This window comes from Salmo trutta, chromosome 7 (assembly GCF_901001165.1).
Source record: "Salmo trutta chromosome 7, fSalTru1.1, whole genome shotgun sequence".
Classification (NCBI taxonomy): Eukaryota; Metazoa; Chordata; class Actinopteri; order Salmoniformes; family Salmonidae; genus Salmo; species Salmo trutta.
In genome coordinates this window covers 5681778-5695872 of record NC_042963.1, presented here as the reverse complement: position 1 = coordinate 5695872, position 14095 = coordinate 5681778, and the positions used below count along the sequence as shown (strand labels likewise).

The 14095-nt window shown below is 41.5% G+C and overlaps 1 protein-coding gene and 1 long non-coding RNA gene across 3 annotated transcripts in view; both read right to left on the bottom strand.

The window, feature by feature from the left end:
• The window catches only part of LOC115196791 (N-terminal EF-hand calcium-binding protein 2-like), a 131579-nt gene that overhangs the window by 83792 nt on the left and 33692 nt on the right, over positions 1-14095 (bottom strand). The window lies entirely within an intron of this gene.
• On the bottom strand, positions 2081-2362 carry LOC115196792 (uncharacterized). The gene is made up of 2 exons (XR_003878907.1): positions 2274-2362; positions 2081-2149 (listed from the first exon to the last, which is right to left on the bottom strand). It is a non-coding gene; the product is annotated as an uncharacterized LOC115196792 (long non-coding RNA).

Genomic DNA, 14095 nt, shown 5'->3' with positions numbered 1-14095 from the left:
TCAGAAGTTTGCATACAGTAAGTTGACTGTGCATTTAACTTGTTATGGATAGGGGGCAGTATTTTCACGGCCGGATAAAAAACGTACCCGATTTAATCTGATTATTACTCCTGCCCAGAAACTAGAATATGCATAAAATTATTAGCTTTGGATAGAAAACAATCCAAAGTTTCTAAAACTGTTTGAATGGTGTCTGTGAGTATAACAGAACTCATTTGGCAGGCCAAAACCTGAGAAGATTCTGTACAGGAAGTACCCTGTCTGACCATTTCTTGGCCTTCTTGATCATCTCTATCCAAAACAGGGGATCTCTGCTGTAACGTGACATTTTCTAACGCTCCCATAGGCTCTCAGAAGGCGCCAGAACATTGAATGATGACTTTGCAGGCCATGGCTGAAAAACAGTAGCGCATTTGGATAGTGGTCGATCTGAGAACAATGAGACTGGGGGCACGTGCACGAGACGACTCCATGTTTACATTTTCTGTCTTTGAACGAAAACAACGACTCCCGGTCGGAATATTATCGCTTTGTTACGAGAAAAATCACGTAAAAATTGATTTTAAACAGCGTTTGACATGCTTCGAAGTACGGTAATGTAATATTTTGAATTGTTTTGTCACGAAACGCGCCGGGCGCGTCACCCTTCTTTACCCTTCGGATAGTGTCTTGAACGCAGAACAAAACGCCGCTATTTGGATATAACTATGGATTATTTGGAACCAAACCAACATTTGTTATTGAAGTAGAAGTCCTGGGAGTGCATTCTGATGAAGAACAGCAAAGGTAATCCAATTTTTCTTATAGTAAATCTGAGTTTGGTGAGTACCAAACTTGGTGGGTGTCAAAATAGCTAGCCCGTGATGGCGAGCTATCTACTTAGAATATTGAAAAATGTGCTTTCAACGAAAAGCTATTTTAAAATCGGACACCGCGATTGCATAAAGGAGTTCTGTATCTATAATTCTTAAAGTAATTGTTTTGTTTTTTGTGAACGTTTATCGTGAGTAATTTAGTAAATTCACCGGAAGTTTCGGTGGGTATGCTAGTTCTGAACGTCACATGCTAATGTAAAAAGCTGTTTTTTGATATAAATATGAACTTGATTGAACAAAACATGCATGTATTGTATAACATAATGTCCTAGGAGTGTCATCTGATGAAGATCATCAAAGGTTAGTGCTGCATTTAGCTGTGGTTTTGTTTTTTGTGACATTATATGCTAGCTTGAAAAATGGGTGTCTGATTATTTCTGGCTGGGTACTCTGCTGACATAATCTAATGTTTTGCTTTCGCTGTAAAGCCTTTTCGAAATCGGACAGTGTGGTTAGATAAAGGAGAGTCTTGTCTTTAAAATGGTGTAAAATAGTCATATGTTTGAAAAATGGAAGTTTTCGGATTTTCGAGGACTTTGTATTTCGCGTCACGCCCATCATTGGATATTGGAGCAGGTGTTCCACTAGCGCAGGGGTCGGCAACCCAAAATGTTGAAAGAGCCATATTGGACCAAAAAAACAAAAAACAAATCTGTCTGGAGCCACAAAAAATTAAAAGCCTTATAATGAAGGCAACACATGCTGTAAGTGTCTATATTAGCTATATTAGCCTACTATCAAAATGATAAGTAGGCTACAAATACATAATGAGCATTCATGATTAAACGTTTATTTTACATGCAGCGCTGGAGAGAATGACGCACCACGTGACTACTCTGCTGTACGATGGTGCTTTAAGTTTAACTTCCATTATAATATTAATGTATTATGTTTCGTTGCATTGATGAAATTATAGAAATACAATAAAGAAATCAGATTTTTGATGTCATTTTTATTTTAGGATTCGAAAAAACAACAAAATGTGCAACGTGCATAATAGGCCTCCTGTAATTTCAGACCTCCCCATGGAAATAAAATGCAGTCCTTTTCAATCCTCAATAATATGATACAATCCTCTTCTCTTTTCCCCCTTATCTGGGCAACAGACCGAGTGCAATAAAACAGCAGCCTTTTGAAAAGGTAAAGTATATAAAATTAAAATACAGTTTAAGTTCAATTTCTGAGCATTATCCTCTTCTCCTTAGTTTTCTGCAAATGTGCAGCAGCTCCTCTTCTCTTTTGACACGCACAATACAATGCAGCCATCCTCGGACCTGAGCAACAAAACACAATATCCCTGTGTCATTCCAAATATATACTGACAAAAATCAGAAATCACTTTATAAAAACAGCCACTTTGTTACTAAATATGTGCCTATGACAGGATTGTGTTCTTACCCGTTTAATGTGACTTCTGTTTTCGGACATCACTGGACAGCTTCTCAACATCGGGCATGTAAGATGTAACTTTAATCTTCATGCAGGACTGCAAGCTCTCATCTGTGAGGCGGGTGCGGTATTTGGATTTTATGTAGTTCATGTTTGAGAATATCTGCTCGCACAGGTATGTTGATCCAAAGATGGATAATACTCCAAATGCATATTTCTTCATGTTCCTATAACTGTCAGGAAGAATGGAAATGTCTTTCCACGTTACTCTTTTTGTTATTTGACAACTTCTCATTACAAAGCAAACATGCAGGCAATCCTTCCGCATTGGCAATGAAAGCAAATGATTCGGTCCAAGAACTGTGGAATCCTCTGTTCTCCTCAGCCATCTTTCTCTTTTTCCCTTTGGGATCCATGGCCCATGACACACCCGCCGGTTTGTTTGCAACAGCCACCTGTCTGGCACTACGCCGAGCTGAAAGAAACGTGTGTTTCTATGACGTAAATCTTCGTTGACAGAAATGTTGAAATTAAATATTTATTATACACATTTTTACAGCATTGGATAATAAATTATATTAAAAAAAATATATATTCACACCATCTTTTTCCATTTTCATATTTTTTAAAAAGCTCCAGGGAGCCACTAGGGCGGCGCTAAAGAGCCGCATGCAGCTCTAGAGCCACGGGTTGCCGACCCCCGCGCTACCGGAATGTCTAGATGTAAGAGGTTAAACAGCTGGGAAAATTCCAGAAAATTATGTCACGGCTTTAGAAGCTTCTGATAGGCTAATTGACATCATTTGAGTCAATTGGAGGTGTACCTGTGGATGTATTTCAAGGCCTACCTTCAAACTCAGTGCCTCTTTGCTTGATATCATGGGTAAATCAAAAGAAATCAGCCAAGACCTCAGAATAAAAATTGTAGACCTCCACAAGTCTGGTTCATCCTTGGGAGCAATTTACAAATGCCTGAAGGTACCACGTTCATCTGTACAAACAATAGTACGCAAGTACAAACACCATGGGACCATGCAGCCGTCATACCGCTCAGGAAGGAGACGCGTTCTGTCTCCTAGAGATTAACGTACTTTGGTGCGAAAAGTGCAAATCAATCCCAGAACAACAGCAAAGGACCTTGTGAAGATGCGGGAGGAAAAAGGTACAAAAGTATCTATATCCACAGTAAAACGAGTCCCATATCACCATAACCTGAAAGGCTTCTCAGCAAGGAAGAAGCCACTGCTCCCAAACCACCATAAAAAAGCCAGACTACGGTTTGCAACTGCACATTGGGACAAAGATCCTACTTTTTGGAGAAATGTCCTCTGGTCTGATAAAACAAAAATAGAACTGTTTGGCCATAATGACCATCATTATGTTTGGAGGAAAAAGGGGGAGGCTTGCAAGCTGAAGAACACCATCCCAACTGTGAAGCATGGGGGTGGCAACATCATGTTGTGGGGGTGCTTTGCTGCAGGAGGGCCTGGTGCACTTCACAAAATAGATGGCATCATGAGAAGAAAGATTATGTGGATATATTGAAGCAACATCTCAAGACATCAGTCAGGAAGTTAAAGATTGGTCACAAATGGCTCTTCCAAATGGACAATGACCCCAAGCATACTTCCACAGTTGTGGCAAAATGGCTTAAGGACAACCAAGACCAAGGTGTTGGAGTGGCCATCACAAAGCCCTGACCTCAATCCTATAGAAAATTTGTGGGCAGAATTGAAAAAGCATGTGCGAGCAAGGAGGCCTACAAACCTGACTCAGTTACACCAGCTCTGTCAGGAGGAATGGGCCAAAATTCACCCAATTTATTGTGGGAAGCTAGTGGAAAGTTACCCGAAACGTTTGACCCAAGTTAAACAATTTAAATGCAATGCTACCAAATACTAATTGAGTGTATGTAAACTTCTCACCCACTGGGAATGTGATGAACGAAATAAAAGCTGAAATAAATCATTCTCTATACTATTATTCATACATTTCACATTCTTAAAATTAAGTGGTGATCCTAACTGACCTAAGACAGGGAATGGTTACTGGGATTAAATGTCAGGAATTATGAAAAACTGAGTTTAAATGTATTTGGCTCAGGTGTACATAAACTTCCAACTTCAACTGTATCTATTTTAATACAGACCTATCTCAAAACATCACTAATCATTGAAAATTACAAATTACCCAATGGATCATGATCATTTTCTGGTAAAAAAGTTTTGAAAGTGAGGGTGCAGCTGCTCTGTTTGCTCCATTGCTCAGGCACTAATGCACACACACACACACACACACACACACACACACACACACACACACACACACACACACACACACACACACACACACACACACACACACACACACACACACACACGCACACACAGACAAAGACACACACACACAAACACACATACAATTATGGGATATCACACAGAGTTCTGAGACTCAAACACACACACACAAACTCACACACACACACACACAATTCTGTCATTTCACACAGAGTTCTGAGACTCAAACACACACACAGACAAACACACAGAAAGGCAGCCTGGTTAATTACCAGGCATCTAAATGTCATTTGGACAGGGACCCTACTGAGCCCTGGCTCAGAGAAGCACATTGCATCCAGCCATGTCATGTGATTGACACCTTCATGACCGCAGCTCATTAGTGAGAGCACAGAAGGGGCAGGCATTAACAGAAAGACAAAGATAGATTACCCTCAGGATAGATTCCCTACTATACGCCAACTCTTGTAGTAAGAGACAAAGATAGACTCACTCACATAAATACACACACACAAGGTGAGATGGTTTGGGATGAATTGGACCATAGAGTGAAGGAAAAGCAGCCAACAAGTGCTCAGCATGTGTAGGAACTCCTTCAAGACTGTTGGAAAAGCATACCTCATGAAGCTGGTTGAGCGAATGCCAAGAGTGTGCAAAGCTGTCATCAAGGCAAAGGGTGTTTACTTTGAAGAATCTCAAATATACTGCTCAAAAAAATAAAGGGAACACTTAAACAACAGAATGTAACTCCAAGTCAATCACACTTCTGTGAAATCAAACTGTCCACTTAGGAAGCAACACTGATTGACAATAAATGTCACATGCTGTTGTGCAAATGGAATAGACAGCAGGTGGAAATTATAGGCAATAAGCAAGACACCCCCAATAAAGGTGTGGTTCTGCAGGTGGAGACCACAGACCACTTCTCAGTTCCTATGCTTCCTGGCTGATGTTTTGGTCACTTTTGAATGCTGGCGGTGTTTTCACTCTAGTGGTAGCATGAGACGGAGTCTACAACCCACACACGTGGCTCAGGTAGTGCAGCTCATCCAGGATGGCACATCAATGCGAGCTGTGGCAAGAAGGTTTGCTGTGTCTGTCAGCGTAGTATCCAGAGCATGGAGGCGCTACCAGGAGACAGGCCAGTACATCAGGAGACGTGGAGGAGGCCGTAGGAGGGCAACAACCCAGCAGCAGGACCGCTACCTCCGCCTTTGTGCAAGGAGGAGCAGGAGGAGCACTGCCAGAGCCCTGCAAAATGACCTCCAGCAGGCCACAAATGTACATGTGTCTGCTCAAATGGTCAGAAACAGACTCCATGAGGGTGGTCTGAGGGCCCGACGTCCACAGGTGGGGGTTGTGCTTACAGCCCAACACCGTGCAGGACGTTTGGCATTTGCCAGAGAACACCAAGATTGGCAAATTCGCCACTGGTGCCCTGTGCTCTTCACAGATGAAAGCAGGTTCACACTGAGCACGTGACAGACGTGACAGAGTCTGGAGACGCCGTGGAGAACGTTCTGCTGCCTGCAACATCCTCCAGCATGACCGGTTTGGCGATGGGTCAGTCATGGTGTAGGGTGGCATTTCTTTGGGGGGCCGCACAGCCCTCCATGTGCTCGCCAGAGGTAGCCTGACTGCCATTAAGTACAGAGATGAGATCCTCAGACCCCTTGTGAGACCATATGCTGGTGCGGTTGGCCCTGGGTTCCTCCTAATGCAAGACAATGCTAGACCTCATGTGGCTGGAGTGTGTCAGCAGTTCCTGCAAGAGGAAGGCATTGATGCTATGGACTGGCCCGCCCGTTCCCCAGACCTGAATCCAATTGAGCACATCTGGGACATCATGTCTCGCTCCATCCACCAACGCCACGTTGCACCACAGACTGTCCAGGAGTTGACGGATGCTTTAGTCCAGGTCTGGGAGGAGATCCCTCAGGAGACCACCCGCCACCTCATCAGGAGCATGCCCAGGCGTGGTAGGGAGGTCATACAGGCACGTGGAGGCCACACACACTACTGAGCCTCATTTTGACTTGTTTTAAGGACATTACATCAAAGTTGGATCAGCTTGTAGTGTGGTGTTCCACTTTAATTTTGAGTGTGACTCCAAATCCAGACCTCCATGGGTTGATAAATTGGATTTCCATTGATTATTTTTGTGTGATTTTGTTGTCAGCACATTCAACTATGTAAAGAAAAAAGTATTTAATAAGATTATTTATTTCATTCAGATCTAGGATGTGTTGTTAAAGTGTTCCCTTTATTTTTTCGAGCAGTGTATAAAATATATTTACATTTGGTTATACATTCTTTGGTTACTACATGATTCCATATGTGTTTTTCATAGTTTTGATGTCTTCACTATTATTCTACAATGTGAAAATAGTAAAAATAAAGAAAAACCCTGGAATTACTAGGTGTGTCTACATTTTTGACTGGTACTACACTATTGTTCAAAAGTTTGGGGTCATGAAAAATGTCCTTGTTTTAGAAATGTGCTTAGAAATGTGCTTAGAAATGTCCTTGTTTTTGAAAGAATAGCACATTTTTTGTCCATTAAAATAACATCAAATTGATCCGAAATACAGTGTAGAGATTGCTAATGTTGTAAATGGCTATTGTAGCTTGAAACGGCTGATTTTTAATAGAATATCTACATAGTCATACAGAGGCCCATTATCAGCAACCATCACTCCTGTGTTCCACTGGCTAATAGCTAATATATTAGCTAATAATAGCTAATCCAAGTTTATCATTTTAAAAGGCTAATTGATCATTAGAAAACCCTTTTGCAATGATGTTAGCACAGCTGAAAACTGCTGTGCTAATTAAAGAAGCAATAAAACTGGCCTTCTTTAGACTAGTTGAGTATCTGGAGCATCAGCATTTGTGGGTTCGATTACAGGCTCAAAATGGCCAGAAATAACTTTCTTCTGAAACTAATCAGTCTATTCTTGTTCTGAGAAATAAAGGGTATTTCATGTGAGAAATTGTAAAGAAACTGAAGATCTGGTACAAAGCTATGAACTACTCCCCTCACAAAACAGTGCAAACTGTCTCTAACCAGAATAGAAAGAGGAGTGGGAGGCCCCGGTGCACAACTGAGGAAGAGGACAAGTACATTAACAACGGCTCAACCGTGAAGTGGTAGGCCACACAAGCTCACAGAACGGGACCGTTGAGTGTTGAAGCGTGTAACACGTAGAAATAATCTGTCTTCAGTTCACTACTGAGTTCCAAACTGCCCCTGGGAGCAACTTCAGCAAAATAACTGTTCGTCGGGAGCTTCATGAAATTGGTTTCCATGGCCGAGCAGCCGAACACAAGCCTAAGATCACCATGCGCAATGCCAAGCGTCGTCTGGAGTGGTTTAAAGCTCGCCGTTCTCTGGAGTCATGAATCACGCTTCACCATCTGGCAGTCGAGAAATCTGGGTTTGGTGGATGCCAGGAGAATGCTACATGCCCAATGGATTGAGCCAACTGTAAAGTTTGGTGGATGAGGTATAATGGTCTGAGGCTGTTTTTCATGGTTCGGGCTAGGCCCCTTAGTTCCAGTGAAGGGAAATCTTAATGCTATAGCATACAATGACATTCTATACGATTCTGTGCTTCCAACTTTGTGACAACAGTTTGGGGAAGGCCCTTTCCTGTTTCAGCATGACAATGCCCCAGTGCACAAAGCTAGGTCCATACAGAAATGGTTTGTCGAGATCGGTGTGGGAGAACTTGACTGGCCTGAACAGAGCTCTGACCTCAACCCCATCGAACACCTGTGGGATGAATTGGAACACTGACTGCGAGCCAGGCCTAATTGCCCAACATCTGTGCCCGACCTCACTAAAGCTTTTGTGGCTGAATGGAAGCAAGTCCCCATAGCAATGTTACAACATCTAGTGGAAAGCCTTCCCAGAAAAGTGGAGGCTGTTGTAGCAGCAAAGGGGGGACCAACTCCATATTAATGGCCATGATTTTGGAATGAGATGTTCGACGGGTAGGTGTCCACATACTGCTGTACATATCTTTCTTACTATATCTGTTGGTGTATATACTGCCTTCAGAAAGTATTCACACCCTTTGACTTTTTCATCATTTTGTTGCATTACAGCCTGAATTTAAAATGGATTAAATTGTTTTATGTTGGTTACTGGCCTACACACAATACCCCATAATGTAAAAGTGGATTTTTTTAAATGTATTACAAATTATTAACAAATAAAAATGTCTTGAGTCAATAACTATTCAACCCCTTTGTTATGGCAAGCCTAAACAAGTTCAGGAGTAAAAATGTGCTTAACAAGCCACATAATAAGTTGCATGGACTCACTCTGTGTGCAATAATAGTGTTTAACATGAATTTTTTAATGACTATCTCAATACACCCAGTCACTACAAATATACAGGTGCCCTTCCTAACTCAGTTGCCTAAGAGTGTCACGTCCTGACCAGTATAAGGGTTATTTGTTATTGTAGTTTGGTCAGGACGTGGCAGGGGGTATTTGTTTTATGTGGTTCGGGGTGGTGGTTTATTTAGTAGGGCGTTTGATTTATTATTTCCGGGTTTTTGGGTAATGTTCTATGTTTGTATTTCTACGTGGTCTCTAGTCTTTTGTATTTCTATGTCTAGTTTATTGGGGTTGGACTCTCAATTGGAGGCAGGTGTTTTCTCGTTGCCTCTGATTGAGAGTCCTATATATGGGTATGTGTTTGGTTTAGTGTTTGTGGGAGATTGTTTCTTGTTTTGCCTGTGTGAGCATGACAAGACTGTTTTGTTGTTTGTGCGTTCTTCATTTTGTTATTTTGGTGTTCGCTTTATTTTAAAATAAATACAAGATGAGCATCCACATTCCTGCTGCGTTTTGGTCCTCCATTCCCGAAGACAACCGTTACAAAGAGGAAGGAAACTGCTCAGGAATTTCACCATGAGGCCAATGGTAACTTAAAAACAGTTACGGAGTTGAATGGTTTTGATAGGCGAAAACTGGGGATGGATCAACAACACTAAAGTAATACTGCAAAAAATGTGACAAAGCAATTCACTTTTTTTTTCCTGAATACAAAGTGTTATGTTTAGGGCAAATCCAATACAATACATTACTAAGTACCCCTCTCCATACTTTCAAGCATAGTGGTGGCTGCATCATGTTATGGGTATGCTAGTAATCGTTAAGGCCTGGGAGTTTTTCAGGATAAAAAAAGGAGTGGAATGGAGCTAAGCACAGGCAAAATCCTACAGGAAGACCTGGTTGTCCACTTTCCACCAGACACTGGAAGATGAATTCACCTTTCAGCAGGACAATAACCTAAAACACAATGCCAAATCTACACTGGAGTTGCTTACCAAGAAGACAGTGAATGTTCATGAGTGGCGAGTTACAGTTTTGACTTAAATCTACTGGAAAATCTATGGCAAGACCTAAAAATGGTTGTCTATAAATGATTAACAACCAATTTCACAGAGCTTGAAGAATGTTGAAAAGTGTAATGTGGAAACCTCTTTGAGACTTACCCAGAAAGACTCGCAGCTTTAATCGCTGCCAAAGGTGCTTCTACAAAGTATTGACTCAGGGGTGTGAATACTTATGTAAATGAGATACAGTATTTCTGTATTTAATGTTCAATCAAAAATAAAATAGCAAAACATTCTAAAAACATGTTTTCACTTTGTCATTATGGGGTATTGTGTGTATACTTTCTGAAGGCACTGTACGCATAGATTGCATTTGGATTACTCATACAGTGTTATTTGGGTTTTGAAATGGATTCTTTCTGATATTCTTTATTATTTATTATTTGTTTACTTGTTTGACATTTTACTGCACTAGAAGCTAGTAACACAAGCATTTCGCTGTACCGCTATAACATCTACTAAACTGTGTACTGTATGCCACCAATAAACCTTTACTTGATTTGATACCTCGCCAAGAATAAACAGAGATATCGTCACCCTGGCCACTTACCAGGCCTGTCAATCATATTACTTCTAAAACAATCCTCCTTAATGTCATCCTCCTATGTTAACCCTTTGTGTCACCAACCCCGGTGCTCTAAAATGAATGTGAAGAATAGAGAGAAAGAGCTGATGATGATGACATTGTAGTGTAATACAGAAAATCCCCATCAATTGGATGAGTCACTATGATGTAGGTGGATGGAAATTATCCAAACATTATTTGAATATAATAAACTACATTAGTCAATCTGACTACATTATCATGTGAATGCTATAGGCCCAGAATGGTATCCCGAGGGAATATAGCCAAGGTTGCAAGCCTTGCGTCACCACTCGGAATACTATAAAATGCACGTGTCTAGGTTTACCGTTATGCAATTATTAAGAGGCTGAGGAACAAGGAGCTAATATTTTGCAATCGATGTCTAGCATTCAATTATTCAGTTAACCTCAGAGATGCACAGTTAGATACCAAGCATATATGCTATGTGCTTTTGGAAAGTATTCAGACCACTTGACATTTTCAACATTTTCGTAAGATACATCCTTATTCTAAAATGGATTAAATAGAATAAAATCCTCTGCAATCTACACACAATACCCCATAATGACAAAGCAAAAATGTCACACCCTGATCTGGTTCACCTGTCCTTGTGACTGTTTCCACCCCCTCCTGGTATCGCTTATTATCCCCGGTGTATACAGTTGAAGTCAGAAGTTAACATACACTTAGGTTGGAGTCATTAAAACTTGTTTTTCAACCACTCCACAAATTTCTTGTTAACAAACTATAGTTTTGGCAAGTCGGTTAGGAAATCTACTTTGTGCATGACACAAGTTGTTTTTCCAAAAATTGTTTACAGACAGATTATTTCACTTATAATTCACTGTATCACAATTCCAGTGGGTCAGAGGTTTACATACACTAAGTTGACTGTGCCTTTAAACAGCTTGGAAAATTCCAGAAAATTATGTCATGGCTTTAGAAGCTTCTGATAGGCTAATTGACATAATTTGAGTCAATTGGAGGTGTACCTGTGGATGTATTTCTAGGCCTACCTTAAAACTCAGTGCCTCTATGCTTGACATCATGGGATAATCAAAAGAAGTCAGCCAAGAACTCAGAAAAAAAATGTAGACCTCCACAAGTCTGGTTCATCCTTGGGAGCAATTTCCAAATGCCTGAAGGTACCACGTTCATCTGTACAAACAATAGTACGCAAGTATAAACACCATGGGACCACGCAGCCGTCATACCGCTCAGTAAGGAGACGCGTTCTGTCTCCTAGAGATGAACGTACTTTGGTGCGAAAAGTGCAAGTAAATCCCAGAACAACAGCAAAGGACCTTGTGAAGATGCTAGAGGAAACGGGTACAAAAGCATCTATATCTACAATAAAACGAGTCCTGTATCGCCATTACCTGAATGGCCCTCAGCAAGGAAGAAGCAATTGCTCCAAAACTGCCATAAAAAAGCCAGACTATGGTTTGCAACTGCACATGGGGACAAAGATCGTACTTTTTGGAGAAATGTCCTCTGATCTGATGAAACAAAAATAGAACTGTTTGACCATAATGACCATCGTCATGTTTGGAGGAAAAAGGGGGAGGCTTGCAAGCTGAAGAACACCATCAAAACCTTGAAGCACGGGGGTGGCAGCATCATGTTGTGGGGGTGCTTTGCTGCAGGAGGGACTGGTGCACTTCACAAAATAGATGGCATTAATGAGGAAGGAAAATTATGTGGATATATAGAAGCAACATCTCAAGACATCAGTCAGGAAGTTAAAGATTGGTCGCAAATGGGTCTTCCAAATGGACAATGACCCCAAACATACTTCCAACGTTGTTGCAAAATGGCTTAAGGACAACCACGTCAAGGTATTGGAGTGGTCATCACAAAGCCCAGACCTCAATCCTATGGAAAATTTGTGGGCAGAACTGAAAAAGAGTCCTACAAACCTGACTCAGTTACACCAGCTCTGTCAGGAGGAATGGGCCAAAATTCACCCAACTTATTGTGGGAAGCTTGTGAAAGGCTATCCGAAACAATGTAAAGGCAATGCCACCAAAAACAAATTGAGTGTATGTAAACTTCTGACCCACTGGGAATGTGATGAATGAAATAAAAGCTGAAATAAATCATTCTCTCTGCTATTATTCTGACATTTCACATTCTTAAAATAAAGTGGTGATCCTAACTGACCTAAAACAGGGAATTTTTACTAGGATTAAATGTCAGAAATTGTGAAAAACTGAGTTTAAATGTATTTGGCTAAGGTGTATGTAAACTTCCGACTTCAACTGTATGTCCCTGTGTTTCCTGTCTCTCTGTGCCAGTTCGTCTTGTTTGCCAAGTCAACCAGCGTTTTTTCTTGCTCCTATTTTTCCCAGTCTCTGTTTGTTTCTAGTCCTCCTGGTTTCGACCCTTGCTTGTCCTGACTCCGAACCCGCCTGCCTGACCACTCTGCCTGTTCTGACTACAAGCCCGCCTATGCCCTTGTACTGTTTTTGGACTCAGATCTGGTTTCTGACCCCTGCCTGCCCTGACCTCGAGACTGCCTATCGTCTTGTACTGTTTTGACCCTGACCTGATATATGAACTCTTGCCGGTCCCCGACCTGCCTTTGCCTACTCCCTTTGTTATAATAAATGTTGAAGCTCTACCATCTGCCTCCTGTGTCTGCATTTGGGTCTCGCCTTGTGCCCTTATAGAAAAAGGTTTTTAGAAATATTTGCACATTTATAAAAAAAAATAATAATAATTGAAATACATTATTTGCATACTGTAAGTATTCAAACCCTTTGCTATGAGACTCAAAATTGAGCTCAGGTGAATCCTATTTCCATTGATCAACCTTGACATGTTTCTACAACTTGATTGGAGTCCACCAGTGGTAAATTCAATTGATTGGACATGATCTGGAAAGGCACACAGTTGACAGTGCATGTCAGAGCAAAAACCAAGCCATGAGGTCAAAGGAATTGTCCGTAGAGCTCCGCGACAGGATTGAGTCGAGGCACAGATCTGGGGAAGGGTACCAAATAATGTCTGCAGCATTGAAGGTCCCCAAGAACACAGTGGACTCCATCACCTTTCCAAATGAAATCATGGATGAAGTTTGGAACCACCAAGACTCTTCCTCGAGCTTGCCGCACGGCCAAACTGAGCATTCGGGGGAGAAGGGCCTTGGTCGGGGAGGTGACCTAGAACCCGATGGTCACTCTGACAGAGTTCTAGAGTTCCTCTATGGAGATGGGAGAACCTTCCAGAAGGACAACCATCTCTGTAGCACTCCACCAATCAGGTCTTTATGGTAGTGGCCAGACGGAAGCCACTCCTCAGTAAAAGGCACATGACAGCCCACTTGGAGTTTGACAAAGGGCACCTAAAGACTCACAGACCATGAGAAACAAGATTCTCTCATATGATGAAAGCAAGATTGAACTCTTTGATCTGAATGCTAAGAGTCACGCCTGGTGGAAACTTGGCACCATCCCTACAGTGAAGCATGGTGGTGGCAGCATCATGCTGTGGGGATGTTTTTCAGCGGCAGGGATTGGGAAACTAGTCAGGAT